At 37.0% G+C, this 21,591-nt stretch overlaps 1 protein-coding gene and 1 pseudogene across 1 annotated transcript in view; one reads left to right on the top strand and one right to left on the bottom strand.

Moving 5' to 3' along the window:
- Positions 1 to 21,591, bottom strand: part of SLC31A1 (solute carrier family 31 member 1) — a 34,425-nt gene that overhangs the window by 5,913 nt on the left and 6,921 nt on the right. The gene's annotated exons all lie outside the window — the stretch shown is intronic.
- On the top strand, positions 29 to 3,526 carry LOC142874246 (dual specificity protein phosphatase 12 pseudogene; annotated as a pseudogene).

Genomic DNA, 21,591 nt, shown 5'->3' with positions numbered 1-21,591 from the left:
TAAACACTAAAAAACAGAATACACAAAAATGGAGCATGCAAAAACTATCAATGATGCGACAAATGGTAGAAGGCAGTACGGAGACACCACTTGTATCTGAATGATCATTAATTATGATTCTGAACCAAGCAAATGAAATAAAATGAAAAGACTTTTGTCAACCAGGGAGACTGATAGCATGAGAAAACCCTAAAGGATCATTTCATTCCATATTATCAACATGAATCCTGGGGCAGTGAATATTTGCAAGAATGCTTTCTGTTGTAGGAGACTAAGGGGAGATATAGAAATTAATAAGACATAGAGTTTTTCCTTTAAGGAGCTTCAAAGCTAAAAACTAGCAAGGGAAATGGAACAGTTATCATTTTCATTTTGCAATGTCAGATAACATGTAAAGGACTGTTAAAAAAGCAAGAACACTCCAAGTAGCTGGGATCCTGAAAAAACAAAAAAAAAAAAAAAAAAAAAAAAAAAAAAAAAAAAAAAAAAAAAAAAAAAAAGCAAGAACACGGTACCACAAAGTAATTAAGAGTTGTTACCCTTAATTTCCTTGATGAACTTTTACATTATTACCATTAACAATTTTGGAAGATTCAAAGGTTCCTAATTTTTCAGCCCCCTCATTACCAGACAAACATCATCAAATCTCTTCCAACTTAATCTGTTACCCAGGAATTCATGTGTTCAAATCTCAAGAAAACCTTTCAAAGTATGCACCTGTTTTGAAGTGTCCTCTGTGCAGGATACATTTCACATTCAAATATACTAGGAAATAGAGCAGAAATAGATTCTACTTGCTTTCATTGTCAGTGGACAATGCATTTTTTGTAACACAATCCTATGCAAAGCTTAGCCAGTGGTCTATGAATAGGAAGGTACAAATATGATGGAAAGTAACCAAAAAAGTAGGCACAAACTCAACCCAATACTGGTTAAGTCCTTATGCTCATTAAAAGCCTTACTCTAAAAAACAAACCCATGGGGATATGCCAAACCTAAATGACATCAAAAAGGGAAAAACTTAGAAATTATTAAAGCATAATAAATAAAAGTGACTTTTTTCTCTTCCCGCTTGACTTTTCAGTGATGTGCCATATGTATTTGGATAACTCATCTTCTAAAGCAATCGAACAAAACTAACCCATTCTCTCTAGAATAGAAATTCTACTTATAGGAGATAAACTGGCATTGATAGGTTTAGCCTGTTTCCTCCAATAACTTTACTCTAAGTTACAATATTTTTTTCCAGAATAAAAATGAATAGTGAGGTAAGAATAAATGAAAATCCAGGGATACTGTAATAATGTTTGCTCTCTTGATCTGTAATGTGAAAAGGATAGTCTAACTTCATGGTAATCATGAGCTGTGCTGTTCTGTGGTTTATTCAATTTTTTTTAACTCCATAGCCAACTTTACTTGCTCTCTAAGAACTGTTTTCTCTAATTTAGCTCCATTCTCACTGTCTCTTAAATAACTGGGTTCTTAGAAACCCAGTTTGTAGTATACATTTATGGAATCGAGGTTCCTGATTTGTAAAGCAATTACAATAGAATTTATGAAAGAGTTAGTAATGAGGAGTGAAGATGGAACTTTAGCAAAATCCTTGTAAAATGGTATTTATCAAGTTACTGGGTTTCTGGTTTTAGGACAATACTATGTGCATATGTTAATTCCAGGCTAAAACTTCTGCTCTTGTTTTAAACTTCTGGTATTCACTTTTATTCTTATCATTATTCTATCATTCCATCAAGTTTACAAATTATTTATAAAGAAGAATATTGTTTTTGTCTGTTTAGTGTTATTATACCAGAATACCTGAGGCTGGGTAATTTATAAAGAAAAGAGCATGGTCCCAGCATCTGCTTAGCTTCTGGCAGAGAAGAAGAAAGGTGAGGGGCAAGTAAAAAGAGACACAGCTATGTTCACTTTGTAACAACCCGACCTCATGGGAATGCCTGAGAGTGGACATTAATTTATTCACCAGGGTGGATCCCTCATAACCCAAATGCCTCTTAAAGATCCCACCCACCAGCTTTCACCACCATTACATTATAACTGAGTGATAAAACAGAAAAACAAACAACAACAACAAAAAACCTCTTAGGATTCCTAAGTTACAATCAATGATAAAATCCACCTATAATATTTTATTTGCCACATTGAGTTTATAACTATGTTAAAAGATTAGAAATTACCTGGAAAATACCCGAAGAATTTGGAAGGTGCTCTGATTTTATTACCTAGGAAAAAGTTACTTAGCCTTTCTGGAGTGGGTTTTCAGCCTATGGAGGGCTGCTGGGAGGATTAAATGAGGTAACATACATAAAGCATCTAGCCAAGTGCATGACAAATGGGAGCTATTACCATTCTGTGGAATTTTAGGGGATAAAAGACCTTGAATAGGGAAAACCCAATGAGTGAACTTTGTGAGAAAAGGCATTAATTATTAGTTTTTGTTAGCTTATCTCCTACAAAATATTCTAGCAAGACCACTTTTAAGTCCCCTTCTGCCTATCCTGACTCCTAATTGAAACTATAAAGTGGCTTATCAACACTCATGTGGACAGTTCATTAAGAGCTCCTTCTTCTAGCACAGAAAACTCGATCTTTAAGGAAATACAAGAAAAATGATCTAGAAATTGACTACTAAAAAATTAAGAACAGAGAAATATGAGGGGGCAGTCAAACTAGGAGAACCTCTTCCCATTCCCTCCTGCTGGAGGCGTGGGTCCGAGAGAGGTCATGCAGGACTTAGTCGAAGTGTTGCTATCGTGACTGCTTTTTTGATGAAGACTGACCTAGTTACCTTTGAAGAAGCCTATAGATATCTCAAGACTATCAAACCAGAGGCTAAGATGAACGAGGGGTTTGAGTGGCAACTGAAATTATACGAGGCAATGGATAATGAAGTGGATACCTCTAGTGCAATTTATAAGCAATATCGTTTACAAAAGGTTACAGAGAAGTATCCAGAATTGCAGAATTTACCACAAGAACTTTTTGCTGTTCACCCAACCACCATTTCACAAGGATTGACAGATCAGGTTGTCTACAGATGTAGAAAGTGCAGGCGATCCTTGGTTCAAAGATCTAGTATTTTGGATCATGAAGAAGGAAAAGGGATTCATGACTTTGTCCACAAGAGATTAAAGCCACATTCTGTGTATGACTTTTCATGTACATCTTATTTCATTGAGCCTGTACAGTGGATGGAATCCACTTTGTTGGGAGTGGTGGATGGACAGCTTCTTTGTCCAAAATGCAGTGACAAGTTGGGCTCCTTCAACTGGCATGGTGAACAGTGCTCTTGTGGTAGATGGATAACGCCTGCTTTTCAAATACATAAGAGTAGAGTGGATGAAATGAAAATGCTGCCAGCTTTAGGATCACAATCAGTAACAATATGAACTTGTGATATTTGATAGCCTGGGAAGAAACTTGCTGATATGTGCTACCCTTGCTTATTCATTCATGGCAGGTTTTAGGCCATCAACATTTCATATTAAAAGTGAAAAGAGACTTTTTGATAAAGGCCATTCTCACTGGAGTTAAGTGATATCTCATTGTAGTTTTGATTTGCATTTCCCTGATGATTAGGGATGGTGAGCATTTTTTCATATGTTTGTTGGCCATTCTTCTGTCTTCTTTAGAAAAGTTTCTGTTCATGTCCTTTGCCCACTTTTTAATAGGGTTATTTGATTTTTTCTTGCTGATTTTCGTGAGTTCTAAGTATATTCTAGTTATCAGTCCTTTATCGGATACATAGGATGCAAAAATTTTCTCCCATTCTGTAGGTTGTCTGCCTACCTTCATGACTGTTTCTTTGGCTGTGCAGAAGCTTTGTAGTTTCATCATGTCCCATCTATTTATTTTTGTTGCTGCTTTGATTGCCTTTGGGGATTTCTTCATAAACTCTTTGCCTAGGCCGATGTCTAGGAGAGTGTTTCCAACATTTTCCTCTAGAATTCTAATGGTTTCATACCTGAGATTTAAGTCTGTTATCCAGCGTGAGTTGATTTTTGTGAGAGGTGAAAGGTGTGGGTCCTGTTTTAACCTTCTACAAGTGGCTATCCAGTTTTCCCAGCACCATTTATTGAAAAGGGATTCTTTTCCCCAGTGTATGTTTTTGTCTACTTTGTCAAAGATTAGATGGCTATATGAGGATGGTTTTATATCCGGATTCTCACATCTGTTCCACTGGTCAATAATCCCATTTTTGTGCCAATACCAGATTGTTTTAATTACTACAGCTTTGTAGTATAGTTTGATATCTGGCATATTAATGCCTCCCAATTTGTTTTTGTTGCCTAGAATTGCTCTTGATATTCGGGGTCTTCTTTGGTTCCATACAAAGCGTAAAATTATTTTTTCTATATCTGTGAAGAATGCTGATGGGATTTTAATAGGTATTGCATTGAATCTGTAGATCAGTTTGGGTAGTATAGACATTTTAATGATGTTGAGTCTGCCGATCCACGAGCATGGAATGGATTTCCATCTGTTTACATCCTCTGCTATTTCCTTCCTCAGTGTTTCATAGTTCTCCCTATAGAGGTCTTTTACCTCCTTGGTTAAGTATACTCCTAGGTACTTTAATTTCTTTGTTGCTATTGTGAAGGGTATTGAGTCTTTAATTTGGTTTTCGATTTGATTGTTGTTGGCATATATGAATGCCTCTGATTTCTGTGTATTGATTTTGTATCCTGAGACTTTGCTAAATTCATTGTGGCCTTTATCAAAAAGTCTCCAAATAACAAATGCTGGCGTGGTTGTGGAGAGAGAGGAACACTCCTACACTGCTGGTGGGACTGCAAACTAGTTCAACCTCTGTGGAAAGCAATATGGAGATACCTTAAAGCGATACAAGTGAATATACCATTTGATCCAGCAATCCCATTGCTGGGCATCTACCCAAATGATCCAGTGACACTCTACAAAAAAGACACCTGCACTCGAATGTTTATAGCAGCACAATTCATAATTGCAAGGCTGTGGAAACAGCCCAAGTGCCCATCAATCCAAGAATGGATTAATAAAATGTGGTATATGTATACCATGGAGTACTATTCAGCTCTAAGAAACAACGGTGATATAGCACATCTTATATTTTCCTGGTTAGAGCTGGAACCCATACTACTAAGTGAAGTATCCCAAGAATGGAAAAACAAGCACCAGATATATTCTCCAGCAAACTGGTATTAACTGAGTAGCACCTAAGTGGACACACAGGTGCTACAGTAATAGGGTATTGGGGAGGTGGGAGGGGGGAGGGGGGCGGGTATATACATGCATAATGAGTGAGATGTGCACCATCTGGGGGATGGTCATGATGGAGACTCAGACTTTTGGGGGGAGGGGGGGAAATGGGCATTTATTGAAACCTTGACATCTGTACCCCCATAGTATGCCAAAATAAAAAAAAAAAAAAAGTGAAAAGATAAAATCATCTGATGTAACATGGAAACTGCTTTCTTAGCTTATTACATGATATAAGTAGAATACTTTACATGGCAAACAAAGCCTTTTAATCATGTTAATTTTATTGGATATTAAAATCTGTTATAAACCTGAAAATAAAAAAGAACAAGTTTATGTGGAACGTAGCTCATATAAAATAGTTAAAGAAAGAAGTTTCTTTCTCAGGGAAGCTTTATTACCATTCAGTTTCTAGGAAACACTTATCTTCAGTTAGGTAGCTCAAATTGGCTGGCTATACACCAACTTGTTTCTATGACCCTGCACACTATTAAATATCAGGAGTGGCACATTCTACAATGAATGTCAAAGAGCTTTGCATTTCTTTCTGCTTTCCTCTTTCTCCCATTCAATAAGTATGGCATAATATTTATACAAATAGTTTTCAGAGTTTCCTGTATTCAAGGGTCTTTGACAGTCTATCACTGAAGATTATCAAAGTTTTCCCTATTCCTGTCACCCCAAACACAGACACAACATAAAGCTTAACTGGAGGCCAGAGTCTGCAAAATTTAGTATTTTTAGCAAAATAAACATGAATTTATGGATAGAAGTTAGGAAATTAGCAAAAAGGCTAAAATTCTGGTGCCCATACTGAGTCTTAGCATTGACCTTATTTCTAACAGGTTTAGTTTGAACTTCAAATTCTCTTTCATTTTCCTGGTATTGCACAATGACAGATAAAAACTAATAATCCATAGGGACTATGGAGATTAGATTGCACAAAAAGACTACACGGAAGTGGTTACACATCCGCCACATCATATCTCTTGTGTAACTCAGACAGATGTAATCTGGAGCCTCAGATAATTCTTCTGGAGACTGCCTACTGTTCTCTCCTGATTTCCATGATAAGGAAGAAAGTTTTTATTCCTAAAACGATTAGGGTCAAGTTCCTTTTTAGATTTGTAAAAACATTAAACAAAGAGAAATAGTTGCTCTTCTGCTTTCTGCAGTCATTAATTATGCATGCTGACTTAAAAGTTTTTGGCAAGCACAGATATAGGAAATTCAAGGTCAAAGACAGTACACTATCATAAACAGGAATTCATGCTTATAGACTATGTCCACATGATCAAGCAACCAGTTTAACTGGGCTAACCCTGCCTTTTGAAGAGCTGTACAGGGTTAGGAGATACTCTGAGAAATGGCTCTGGCTTTGTTTCAAGTGCTTCTATGAGTGAACTTGAAAATTCTCTTGATGGCTCTATGAATTCTACACTTGTGTTGTTCTTCTGGGGAGGGGGGTAGTAAAGGAGTTGTGGAAATAAAGGAGGGACCTTGATATAATGCTGTAAATAAATAGAGCTTAGGTATCTGTCCATAACTTGGCATTCCAGGCCAATATACTGGAGTTGTTTGGAAAAAACATAGTGGATACCTGTAAGCAGGAGGGGGAAATACCATTTGATGAATATATAGGGAGAAGACTGTTTTCCTTGAAGGTTATAATGTTGTTCCACTCATCCCCTGGGTCCCAACCTTTCATTCCTAATCCAAATTGACTGACAGAAATGTGACCATAATTGTATGAATATATTCACAAAACCTCTTTGATATTTTAGCTGCCTTTCCTTGGCCTCTGTCTGTCTTGATGAGCAATGATCATAAGTATACTTAATTTTATCAATATCTCTTACAAAGGCTAATTAGACTTGAGTAAAACATAGGCCTCAGCCAGAAACAGGAAAACCCTAAGACTCCTGCAGTTCTACAATACCAATGTATTAAAGACAGTAAATAAAATGATCTATGGAGGCAGTAAGAAAATAGGTCAGGTCAACAAGAAAAAAAAGAAATGTAAAATGCCTTAAAATTGTATACATTCAAACACATATTGTCGTCCCCCTCCCCCCCATTAAGTTTGGCATGTGATAGGAGTCAATATGGCATTTGCTACAAAAGTAGGCTTACAAGGACAGTCAGCACTCAGGAAAGTAAATATCCCAAACCCACCACTATCATTACCTCTAAAACACACACACACAGAAACTTAGATTTTATCTTTTTAAAAATTCTCCAGTAAAATAATGGCTACTGTTTGCCCTTCTGACTTTTTATCTTTGTTGATAATAATTGCAATGGACCATCCACAACAAATTCTCACCTGCCTTTCTTTATAGAAAGGTGGGCTGAGAAAGATGTTAAAAGAGCTGGCCAAGAATTAATTTAGTGATTATCTGCAGATTTCGGTAATCATTATCATAATATTATCTCTTTCTTTACCATATACCAAAGTGAGTTCTATTACTTCAGATAATCTGTACAGGATTCCCTGAAAGCACTTTTCATGTAGAAAAACCAAACTATGCCACACTTAAGTGACAGCAGAATTTATGTGGCTGAATTACTCATACATCTGACTAATGGGCTGCATCTAAAGTAACCAACTGTCAGACACATAAAAGGGAAAACTACTTTAATAATTACACTTAACACTTAATGCGCCTTCATTTATGAGTGGCCAATGATCCAGGCAAACAAGAAATGCTGCATGGATTGACAAGTTTTTAAAAGAATAAAACTGAAGCTAGGAATTAGTAGGAATAGCTCCTTTACTCAGAAGGTACCCTGAGAATCTTATTCTACCTGTATCTATGGAAAGATAGGAAGAAAACCTGTGATTTGATTCTAATCAGAAAAAAGACAAAGAAACACTTTATTTCCAGATACCGGTTCAAGGTCATCCCCTTCTATCATAAATTTAATCTTTCTACATCACTCCACCTTATTAAACTGCTCAAACTAAGCAAAGAAAATGAGAAACCTGTTAGGGCAAGACAGATTCTGGGGGAACTGATTACATGATAAATTATACAGCCATTGAGGGCTATCATTTTCAAGAGATGGCCAGGCATGGTGGCTCACGCCCATAATCCAGTGCTTTGGGAGGACAAGTCAGGAGGATTGCTTGGGGCCAGAAGTTCAAGACTAGCCTGGGCAACACAGGGAGACACCATCTCTACAAAAAAATTTAAAAATTAGCTGGTCATGATGGCATGTGCCTATAGTCCCACCTACTTCGGAAGCTGAGGTGGGATTTGAGGCTGCAGTGAGCTATGATTGGGCCACTGCACTCCAGCCTGGATGACAAAGCAAGACTGTTTCAAAAAATAAAATACAGATTGTCCAATCCCCACATCACCTATGTCTTCTGAGCAAACATGAATGGACCATGCAATTACCATATAAGCAACAAAATATAAAGCAAAAAGAACTAGTTTAAATGTAAGAGAGACACAGGTAATAAATTCTATGTTGGGCAAGTTATTTTATATTTTAGAGCTTCATTTCTTTAACTGTAAAACCACTGAATTATATCATTAACAAAGCTCCACCCAGAGTTAAAACTTAATTCCAGGCTGGGCGTGGTGGCTCACGCCTGTAATCCTAGCACTCTGGGAGGCGGAGGCGGGCGGATTGCTCAAGGTCAAGAGTTCAAAACCAGCCTAAGCAAGAGCGAGACCCATCTCTACTATAAATAGAAAGAGATTAATTGGCCAACTAATATATATATAGAAAAAATTAGCCGGGCATGGTGGCGCATGCCTGTAGTCCCAGCTACTTAGGAGGCTGAGGCAGGAAGATCGCTTGAGCCCAGGAGTTTGAGGTTGCTGTGAGCTAGGCTAATGCCACAGCACTCACTCTAGCCTGGACAACAAGGTGAGATTCTGTCTCAAAAACAACAACAACAACAACAAAAAACCCCTTAATTCTACTTTTTTTTCAGTTCAGTTTCTAATACTCTTTTTTTAAAAATCATAGCTCACTATAACCTCAAACTCCTGGGCTCAAATGATATTCCCACCTCAGCCTTCCAAGTAGCTGGGACACTAGGTGTATGCCACGATGCCAGACTAATTATGTTGCCGAGGCTGGTCTTGATCTCCTGGCCACCAGTAATCCTCCTGTCTCAACTTCCTCAAGCACTGGGATTACAGGTGTGAGCTACTGTGCCTGGCCTCTAATATTGTAAGCTCCATGAGGACCCTGGCTTATTTATATTTGGATCTCCTGCAGTTTCTAATACTCTGCACACAATAGATCCTTTCTAGATCCTTTTGACTGCAGCCTTTTGACTGAATTCAATTTTACAGAACAAATCTTTTTATTAAAAGTGATGCAGCAGAGAAAGATGAAATTTTTCTTGCCTCCTTTGGTGCTTAAAAAAAGAACTACCTTGAAATCAGAAGTCTGCAGATTCCCACCCCTAAGTCTTAGATGTAAGACAGGCTAATTCCTTAATCTTTTAAAGATACATTGGACAAAACTCAACTTCCTCTCTATCACCTTAATGAGTCTAAAATAATATAATATTGGATAGGTATGCTTAGAAATTATTCAATAACTTTATCATAAGAAGTAGCAAAATGTAATTGATACAGAAGTAATACAGGCAAGTTGAACTTTTTTTTCTTTTGAGACAGAGTCTCACTGTGCTGCCCAGGCTAGAGTGCCCTGGCATCAGCCTAGCTCACAGCAACCTCAAACTTCTGGGCTCCAGCAACCCTTCTATCTCAGCCTTCTGAGTAGCTAGGACTATAGGCATAAGCCACCATGCCTGGCTAATTTTTTCTCTATATATTTTTAGTTGGCCAATTAATTTTTTTCTATTTTTAGTAGAGAAGGGGTTTCACTCTTGCTCAGGCTGGTTTTGAACTCCTGATCTTGAGTGATCTTCCCGCCTCGGCCTCCCAGAGAGTTAGGATTATAGGCGTGAGCCACCGCGCCCGGCCAAGTTGAACTTTTTTTAAGAGTTGGAAGGGTATTATGTTCATCTTGTTCCACTTACTCATTTTACAGAAGCTTAGAGTAAAAAACCACAAAGCTCTTTGGAGAATATGAACATTTACATTTTTTTGACCAAATTTACCTTTATAGATGCTTTTGTAAAATACTTGATTTGTGACCCATGTGAGGAGAGAGACTGACTATAAACAAAACTCACATCCATTTCTAAAAGTAGAAGAGAAGACAGTATATCAGCTGCTATTGACCTTTAAGTAATCTGAGACTTCTTAAATGAATTAAGTCTCTGGGGCACTAAACCTTGACAAATGTCACATAAAAAGACAGTAGAGGAAATGGAACAAACTGTAAGATAAAATTAACTTAAAAATGATTTCATTTTGGGCCGGGTGTGGTGGCTCATATGCCTATAATCCTAGCACTCTGGGAGGCAGAGAAGGGAAGATGGCTTGAGGCCAGGAGTTTGAGACCAGTCTGAGCAAGAGTGAGACCCCCTGTCTACAAAAAATAGAAAAATTAGCTCAGCATGATGGTGCGTGCCTGTAGTCCCAGCTACTTGGGAGGCGGAGACAAGATGATGCCACTGCACTCTAGCCTGGAAGATAGAGCGAGACAATGTCTTAAAAAAAAAAAAAAAAAAAAGATTTTAATTTGTACATTTACCAAATGAATAATTGCATGGAATCTGAACAAATGACATGGTAAGAATCAATGCCATTTCCTTCCTATAAATCCAACTCTATTTATTACCTTATTTTATCTGCACAATATCTCTTCTTTCTAAGATTGAGGAACCAATGCACAGAGAACTAAGTATCCTGCTGAATGTTACACTAGAAAGCCGTGGGTGGCAGTAGGTACCTTTGCTAAAACTTAAGTATCCTCACCCCCAGCCCAAGGTTTGTTCTTTACTAAACCTGCCTTCCTCTTTATCCAATGTTGCATTTTGTATCCATACGTGTCACAATTTTGGTCAGTTTTCCTAATCCTCAATTAGAGGATTCTCCAACCTGCCTCTGGTTTTTGCCACCAAGAGCTCTGTTATAAACATGGGTTTTCCTAATAGTACTCTTGCCCTGTGTCCATTTTGTATGATATAACAATGACAAATTAATTAAGGCATAGCCCTACTTACCTGCTCAAAAAATTCCACTGCCCATTAACATCCCCAATGTTTGTTAACCTCCTTGGTCTGAAATCACAGATGTCTAAAATAAAGATTCCCAACCTACCTTTCAAGGCCTATATGTACTTTGTATTCCAGCCAAACAAGTCCAACAGCCAACGTTTCTAGCACTCCTAGGAAATATCCCACACTTTTCTGTCTGGTATCTGTGTTCATTGCTTCTTCTGTCTAGAACGCCCATTGTTACAATCTCTATTGCAACAAATCCTCCCCATTTTCCAAGGTCTAATACTAAGACCTCTAAACATCTGTAGCACATTGCACATGTATTGCAATTTGCTTTTTAGCCATACTCCCAGTAACTAATTCCTGCCTGCAAAAAGAAACCTATATATCTTCATCTCTATCTTCTGATAGTGATATACTGATTTAATGCTATCTGGCATTTAAATCTCTCTCTCTGTTACAGACATATCTTTCAAGCCTTATCTCAATCTAATCCTCTTCACATTTATATGTTGCACTGTAACCCATCTACTCACTTTTCCTGAATATATTTAGCACTTTGATACTTGTAAGCCTTTTTGGGTTTATGTCATTCCTTTGAATTCATTCCCCTCACCATTTTCTGTATATGTACAAATCCTGCCATTATTTATTCAACATTTATCATGTACTAAAATTTATCATGTACTAGAAGTAAGGATAAACCTAAAACATGGCCCTTGCTCTTCTGAATTTGCAGTGTAGTTGCTCATTCTTTAAGGTTTAAAATGCTACCTATTCCATTAAGGTTTTTCTTGCATTCCTAATGGAACAAATCTCTCTCTTTACTGATTTTTCCCAGCAATCTTCTCTTATGAAAATTTTGACTTACTGTTCTTAAAATATAAGATAAAAAATATCATATATATACAGCTAGTTTCTTGAGGGCAGGAAACTTTCTGACTTCTACCACCTTACAGCATCTGGAATAACACTCACCAAATATTCATTCATTCAAAAAGTATTTTAATAATTCTTACAAAATTCATGTAGGTTTCAATATCCACCTATAAGGTATTTGCCTTTGTGGAGCTACTCTAGAGAAGAAAACCCTCAGTAAATAAGGAAGCAAATAAGTATGTGCAGGTATGTATAATTACAATTTGTGGTAACTGGTATGAAGGAAGTTCAATGGGGTACTGTAGCAGAGAATAACAGTGAAATAACTCATTTAGATGGAGGGGGCAGGTGGGAAGAGAAAGAAAGAAGCCCTCTCTAAGGAGGGGACATTTAAACAGACTTGACAAATTATTGGAGTTTGGTAGAAGGGCAGAGAAGAGCCTTTCTGAGGCAAGAATAAAGGGCATTCAAGGTCAACATGAATAGAACACATTGATGAGAGGAGAGGCCAATGAGATAGAAGACAGAGGCATAAGCAGTATGAGTTAAGAATGCTCTATAGGTCTTCTTAAGGAGACTAAATTTTATTCCAAGGGCAATTAGAAGCCATTCATGGATAATATGCAGGGAGTCATATTTCCTGTTTAAGTTCTTCTGTGAGGCAGATTTGCAGCAGGAAAAAACAATTCTTACAAGAGCCCTGAGCTATAACCGTTTAATTTGCCAGAATAAAGAAAGGCATCTGTTAAGACTTTAGAAGGATAAGGTGAACCATCTAATTTCTGGGATACAAAATGGCTTGAGGGGTAAAACTGAAGAACATTCTATAAGGACTAGTAAGAGATTTTAAGAGCTTCTAAAGTCAAATGCCACCCTTTGCAGGTGAGAGTTAAGTATACAGAATATTGTTAAGAGTTTGGAGTCACACAATATTCAAATCCTGACTCTGCTCATTTCCAGCTGAGTATCCTGGTGACATTTCCTATGAGATTTCATGGGTCTTTTTAGGTTAGCAATAGGTATTATGCATAGAGGCTGCTAACTTGTTCAGATTTCAATAGCATTTGGGTAGGTAGGATATTTAACAGTGTCCTTAGCCTCTACCTGCTGAATGCCAGTAGCACTGACCCAGCCATGACAACCAAAAATGTCTTCAGATATTCCCCAAAGACCCCTGGGGCAAGAGGAAATTGCCCTACCTCCCTTGAGAAGCACTTTCATTCTCTGAGGTTCAGTGTCTCATCCCAAACCCATGGAAACATGGAGATAATATCTGTTTTGTCCTGCTTCAGGGTTATGATTCAAATAAGATAATGGGAAAATAAGAGGGAAAAAAGATCACATAATATATGTAAAGCATTATTATTACTCTATGAGTCATTATTATTATTATATCATTATGTTCTATGGAAATCCAACAATGAGGTCAAAGAAAACCATTCACACTTTGTTTGCAGAATGCACTATAAGGCTTAAGTTAAGGCTAATATACCTTTTAGGTGAGTATTCAACAAATATTTGTTGATTGATTCTAAGTCTGGATCCAATAGTAACTTCATTTACTTTTGTAGCATGTTCTCAGGCACACTTTTTCTGAGAATTGCACAGAACAGTGTAGTATGTTTCCAAACCTAACTCTACTAAAAGGACAGGCCTGGTTTAAAAGAATCATTACTCATTTTACAGATGGAAAACTGAGGTATAGGTTAACTGACTAGCTGAGGTCACAGGGCAGTTAGTTTAGTGGTAGTCTGACTTCAAGTCTAGTGCTCTTTCTATTTGTAGAATGGTACTTCTATCTAACCATCTTATGTCTTTGTCTCTTAACACAAAGTTAGCTTTCTTGCTTTTCTGGGTGTAACCCAGAAAAACTGATATAAGGAAATAGTGGTAGTTTCAGAGGAGCTTAGAAAGTAATATAGACTTAGAGGCACAGTTTGATGTTCTCTATATTAAGGGTAAACCAATGTCAAGTTATCCAAGTGCTCTGTCAAGCCTATGAAGTCCTTGCCCATTAAGCTGTCAGGGAGGAACTGAATCTAACTGTCACCTACCCTGAGAGTAGTTGTGTCTTGCAATGCTTTATACTGTGCTTATGGCAGATATTATGTGCTAAAACTGTCACCTGTAGTATTCCTGGCTGCTCTACTTTTACGGGGCTCTAAGTGAGGTGAAAAGGACTTCCATATAGCCTCAAGCTCCGGGTCATATTTCAGCATTCCGTTTCATTTTGTTTTGAGATAGGGTCTTGCTCTGTGACTTGGGCTGGAGTGCAGTGGTGGCATTCTCAAATTCCTGTGCTCAAGTGACCCTCCTGCTTTAGCATCTGGAGTAGCTGGGGCTACAGGTATGTGCCACCACACTGGCTAATTTGTATTTTTTTTTTTTTTTTAGTTTTTGTAGAGATGGAGTCTTGCTATGTTGCCCAGGCTGGTCTTGAACTCCTGGCCTCCCCAAGTGCTAGGATTATATGCATGAACCACCATGCCCAGCCTCAGCATTCTGCTAATAATTCACAAAAGTGGCAAATGCCATTCTACCATATATTTTCAGTGTTAGAAACATAACTTTTAAGAATTCATAAAAACGTCACCATTCTACTTCTTTAAAAGATCAGATCACTTCTGATAATTATGCCTTTGTGTCAACTTTCAAATGCAGAATATTGTCACAAAGAGTCATTCCCAACCATTGACACAACAGTTTTCTATATCATTCCCAGTGAACATATGGGTTGGAGCCCAGCATAACCTTTATAATGATTATAATTTATAAGAACATAAGAAATTTTAGTTCTAGCCCTGTTTTTTTCTATTATGTTAGGTAATTAAGCCTTTCTGGTCACAGTTCCCTTAGGCAAGGCACAGAATAACTCACCTTTAGAGCCTTAAATTTCAGTTAGAAAAGTTTAGTGTGTCTCATAAGAGTTGCAATGAGAAACAAATGCATACTTGTCTTTTCTAAATGCATTCTAAATAACAGTTGATATGTTTTAGACATTCTGATTGGCTTTAATACTTATCAAACACATTTCAGAACATACTGTTCGTATTGTTTTCCAATTCACCAATCTTAAACAATCATCTCTTCTGAGAGGCACCTTGCCAAAGCAGAAACAGCAAGAGCAAGAGCTCTCCCTGGTCTTGGAGTCAGACTGCTGTTACAGGGCACTGCCATCTTTAAAACTCAGAACTTTAAAACTTTGTGAGGATAATATATACTCATAAAACTAGGATAATAAAATCTCACAATATGAATATTAAATATAAAAATATATACGAAAATGATTGGCACATTAATAACATACATAGTATATGATAAATGTTAATTGTTAATATTAATACATTCCTCCTAACTCAAGTGCTTCTCAAAGTGTGTTCCAAGAACCACCTAGATTAGAATCACCAGGAATGTTTGGCCAAAAATGAAAATTATGGACCCTACTTCACACCACTGAATCACTGAGCCACCCTTAGGGAGTGAGGCCTCAAAGTTTAGATGTTTATCAAGTTAGTCAAGCAATTCTTATGTACTGTAAAACTTGAGAACCACAGTTTTGAAATATAGGGATGTACAACACAGATACATAGTACACAGAATCTAAGAATTGGATGTTCAACAAATGAGAGCTTGAAAGAAAAAAAGAAAAGAAAAAAAAAAAAAGAAAGCCAAAAAGAAAGACAAATATTGCATGTTTTCAACCATATGTGGAAGCTAAAAAAGTTAATCCCATGGAGGTAGAGAGTAGAATGATAGTTATCAGAGGCTGGGAAGAATGTGTGTGTTGAGGAGGGATAAAGAGAGATTGGCTAATGAGTACATAACAATTAGAAGGAATAAGTTATAGTGTTTGATTTTAATAGTTACACATTGTACACATGTATCAAAATACTACATGTACCCCATAAATATGTACAAATAAGAAAGAAAGAAAGAAAGAAAGAAAGAAAGAAAGAAAGAAAGAAAGAAAGAAAGAAAGAAAGAAAGAAAGAAAGAAAGAAGCCAGCCAGCCAGCCAAGATTCAACCAGGAACTAAAATGGCAGATCACATAATATATGTGATTTACACATATATTTACACAATAAAATACATTTATTTTGAAATTCCAAAAAGGTCACAGAGTTAGCCTAGCTTCATTTAAAAAATTTACACAGACCACCACCTAATAATCAAAGAACCTTCTGAGCTAGCATTGGATATAATACCAAATCACTCAACTTTGGGATTTGAGAGAGGTGAGTAAAATTTCTAAGTCCCAGATGAAGGGAAAGTTATATATTTTTTGTAGTTTCATTTTTCTAGATTAGTTGTGAAATACAAGGATTGAACCACCGGAAAGATAGACCTCAAACAGGAAGTACACTGTTTTGCTGAGACTTTTTAATTTGCTCCCAGCTGACCACTCTAGGATCTGCCCCTAACCAGGATCTGCTTTCCTGAGATTGAGATTGAAATTCCACCTGAGATCCTGAAACTAAAACAAACAAAACAACATGAGGAGGAAGCTGTGGGCTGAAAAGATATTTTCCCTTTTTTTGTTACGGCAGCTCTTCAGATACGCAAAGGGATCTATACTCATTCTCTAACTGGTAAAACTGTACCTACTGGTTGTGGGTCCTCGGGCAAATTACTTAATATCTCTGTGCCTCAGCTCCAGAACTCGGATGATAAAAGTAACCTATCTTATAGGAGTGTTTTAAGAATTATTATCAGGAGTTAACTGAGGCAACAGCACAGAAGCCAAGTTAGTTTCCTCTAACATAGGGATGGTAGTACCTACCTCGTGACAGTGTACATTTAAACACTTAGCACAATGCCTACGTACAGGAAGTTTTTGTAAATACTCATATTTACTATTTAATCTACTTTTCTCTCTATATTTGGCATATGTACGATTCCCCCAATCCTTTTTTTGTCCTCCACCAATACCCCTTTTCTTCCTAGTCTGTGCTGTTCTCATTTTGGGGTTTTCAGGGGTGCGCTTGTGACTCCTATCCATTTAACCTCACAGACAGCGGTGTCCTTCACCTACGTTGAATCAGGTGGTCAGTCATTTTCTTCACTTTGGTTCCCATCTGCATCATATTTTCTTTCAAATACTTCAGAGTTTCTGGCTTCTGCCTCCCTGTTTTCTGACTATAACAGATGCTTTTTCCTATTATTATATTTTATGGTAATTTCACTAGGATTTGGGGAAGGAAAAGAGTTAATGAGCTCAAAATGCCATTTTGAAATGGAAATATGATATACTACTAGGTTTTTGTCCATCTTATCTTTTCTATGTTCTAGTTTCTTAGCAGTAGTAATAATTCTAAGCTATAATTTAGCACCATGCACTCTACAATACTGCTGAAACTATAATGAAGGAAATCTTTTCATGGCTAGTTTCTAGAAAGATTGTAAGCCTTTTACGACTTGTCCAAATAACAGCAGAAAGAAGACCAGTGAAGCACCTAGTTCAACTACCCAGTAGCAATTTTCCTTGGGAATCTGGCATTGAAGAAAACTTATATTTGGAAAGCTAGGACTGCATAAGTGAGCTGCATGTTAGGCTTTATAATCCTGTCATCTATAGCTTATAGGAGTTATAGTCTACAAGTGAGCCTGGTTATCTCCTGTCCCACAGTTTAGCAGACCTATTCCACAGAGAGACTATGAATACTTAAATTATGGCCCATAGATAAGTTTTTTAATTCTAAAATCAGATAATCCAACACTAATCAAATTGTATACTCTAAATGTACTTCATTCATTTATAAGCCAGAGTTCATATTCATCTAATATTCACTTTGATCTTGATGATTTCATACACATAAAATGAGATTTGTGGGAATAAAAGGGTGCATGTATATTCTGAATTGTATATCTCTATGTTGTTCCTACTAAGTATGCCTCACTCCATAGCTACCACTAGCATATAATAAATAAATTTCCAAATTTTAACTGTAGCACAAAAAATGGCAATGGGAGCCAGAAAGAGATATGTTTGTGTACATTTACTTAGAATAGATGCAGACATAGACTCCTCTTTGAGATAATTTACTTGGTCTTTTGTCCTTTCTTGAGCCATTTTAAGTGTGCAAAGGGATGGCTTGATGAGCGTATCAAGGTTGTAAAGGGGAAAGGAAGAATATGGTACCTGAGAGGGTAGCAAAACAGAGGCTCTCACTTTGACATCTACTCTAACTCAATCCAACAAGTATTTATTTAGTAAATATTCTCTGTCCCAGGGGCTACAGGAATTCAGAGATAAAAAGGATGGAGGCTCTGGCTTAAACCTGCTATTGTACAGAACAAATTTCACAAATGTACCTAGAAAGAGAATGAGGAAGGTGAGATAGGAAGGGAAGGAAGGTTATTAGGTATGGTTAAGAAGTTATGGGTGGCTGATACAATTCTGATCTGCTTTATGGTGCCTAGCTTCTCAAAAAGACTACTGACTATAGTAAACAAAATTATAGTGTATATTTCAAAATATCCAGAAGAGGGAATTCTGAATGTTCTCACCACAAAGAAATTATCAATGTTTGAGGTGATGGATGTGTTAAATATTATGATTTGACCATTACACAATGTATACATGTATTGAAATAACACTGTACCCCAGAAATATGAACACTTATTATGTATCAATTAAAAACAAACAACACAAAAAGACTAGTGATTGCTATGGTATCACACATTTCACAAAGTTACCATATACCCCATAACCATCATAAAAGCTGGGAAGACAGTCTGGGTGTGGTGAGGCTGAGGTGAGAGGATCACTTGAGGCCAGGAGTTTGAGACCATCCTGGGCAATATAGTAAGACCCCTATCTGTATCAAAAAAATTAGCCGGGCATGGTGGTGTGCCTGTAGTCCCGGCTACTCCAAGTTACCCAGGAGGCTGAGGCAGGGCTATCGTTTGAGCTCAGGAGTTCAAGGTTATAGTAAGCTATGATTGGACCACTGCACTCTACCCTGAGTGACGGAGCAAGACCCTGTCTCTTAAAAAAAAAAAAAACAAAACTGGGAAGATAGTAAGAAACACACATAAACAGACCAATATTATTTAGGCTCTCTTTATCTTTTCTCTTTCATTCTCTACATAGATTGTATTAACAGCAAATTTTCCAAATCCTCTATTTGGTAAATACTGGTAAATGTAGTTGGGAGATGGTTTCCTTTTGTTCTGAGTTTATAATGTTCACCTTGCAAATTAGCTCTTAAGTAATATCATACCGAAAAGCATCAGAAATATGTATAGGACCATGATGCAGGTGACTTTAGTGAAGTCTGCAATTCAACATAATTTTTGTGAGGTTACCTATACTTGGCCCTTACTTAAGACTTAGTCTCTAAATAATGAGAGAAAAGCTAAGATGTTTCAAAGAAAAATAATACCTTTTCTTCTCTTTCAATACTCATTTATAATTAAAATCTTATAGAAGATAAGAACTAGAATGGTCTGCAGTTATCAGTCTGATGTTCACACCCTATAATCTAGCAATTCTACTTCTAAATTTTATCATATAGATATCCTCACACATAAGTGAACTGTTTGTTGTATGTACAAAGTTATTCATTATAGGTCTGTAACAGCAAAATATTGAAAATACAGCCTGTTCATTGATAGAGCACTGACTATCATATTTCCATACAATGGAATACTTTGCAGCCATATACAAGAATAGTGGAAGTTCTTTATATACAGATATAGAGTGATCTCCAAGATATACTATCAAATGAAAAAAGAGCAGAGTACGCTACATGCTATAATTTGTAAAAAACTTAAAAAGGGGAAAAAGTATATATATTATTTATATATATCTATACTACCTCTGGGGGAAGAGGACAAAATAAGTGGCTAATATTGTGGCCCCTGGAGGGAACTGGTCAGTTTTGAGTAGGAGTAAAAGGAATCGTATCCTTGTGTACCTTTTGTTTGTTTGTTTGTTTGTTTTTGGAGACAGGGTCTCCCTCTCACTGCAGCTAGAGTGCAGTGGCATCATGATAGCTCACTTTAACCTCACACTCCTGGGCTCAAGTGATCCTCCTGCTTCAGCCTCCCAAGTAGCTGGTACCATGGGACTACAGGTGCATGCCACCACGCCTGGCTAATTTTTTCTATTTTTTGTAGAGACAGGGTCTCATTCTTACTCATGAACTCCTGGCCTCAAGCAATCCTCCCACTTTGGTATCCCAAAGTGCTAGACTATAGGCATGAGCCACTGCACCTGGCCCCTTGTATACTTTTTGAATTATGAACCATGTAAATAGATTTCTTATTTTAAAAAACTAAACTATCATCAAGTCCAAGTCCTTAATTTCACAGCTGGGGAAACTGAGATCCATATTATTGAATAATGACACTGACATACCCTTTAGTCAACTGAACCCATAACATCTGCTTCTGACATAAGGCTCTATAACACTAGACTAACCACTTTCCTCAACCCTCCCATTTCTCCAGATTGCTTGCTGGGAAGCAGCTAAGCAGGAGGGGTTTCTGAGCTTCCCATATCCTGTTTTGATGGCAAATAACATAGAAGCTCCTATTTCTCTTGCCCACTCCCACCTTTTTATACAAAGAAGATCAAGTGTACAACTACATTCTTCTCAAAGGCCTTTACAAAAACTTTTATTTGCCTGGTCCGAATAGGACAACTCAAATTTGATATGTCACACAAACAAACTGAAAAGGTCTTTTAGTTATGCAATGATAGAAGGGCCTAAGTCCAACGGGGAGTGGCTCTTCCAGCTACTATACTTCATTTCTGATACCTTTTGTTGCTGGTTAAGCCACATCCTGGAATAATGCAATTACAAGATGCACCCTTTCATACTCCTTACTAGATCCTCTTGTAGCCATGACACATTTCCAGTCTGCTAACTATGAGTGTTTTAGTGTGATTTATGTAAAGATTTCAGGGTGTTTATAGACAGTACCTTAGAGTAGAGAAAGCACTACACTAAGAATCAAAGACTCTGAGCTCTAGATCTAAGTTTGTCACATATTAGCCATGTGACATTAAGCAGATCATCTGAACCTAATAAGAACTCTTTTCTTCATTTGCAAAAGATATAAAAAGACCTATACTGCCATCCTCATGAATTGTAAGGATCAAATACAATAATATATGTCAAATGTTTTCTAATTCTAAGGTATAGTAAATATGAAATATTATTATTAACTATATCTTGCTTGCTCATAGATGAGAAAATTAATCTCTGAAAGGAGATGTCCAAGTCATATATAGGGCTAGGGCTCATTTTCATATCTCTTAAAGTATACAGCCTTTTAGAGTTTGATTTGAAGAATACTAGCTAGTCAGATACATATATATATTGGCAAAGCATTGCTTTAGCTGCCT

The sequence above is a fragment of the Microcebus murinus genome, chromosome 12 (assembly GCF_040939455.1).
Source record: "Microcebus murinus isolate Inina chromosome 12, M.murinus_Inina_mat1.0, whole genome shotgun sequence".
In the NCBI taxonomy this organism is placed as follows: domain Eukaryota; kingdom Metazoa; phylum Chordata; class Mammalia; order Primates; family Cheirogaleidae; genus Microcebus; species Microcebus murinus.
Note: the sequence above shows the minus strand (reverse complement) of the source record. Positions and strands in the feature narration are given on the sequence as shown.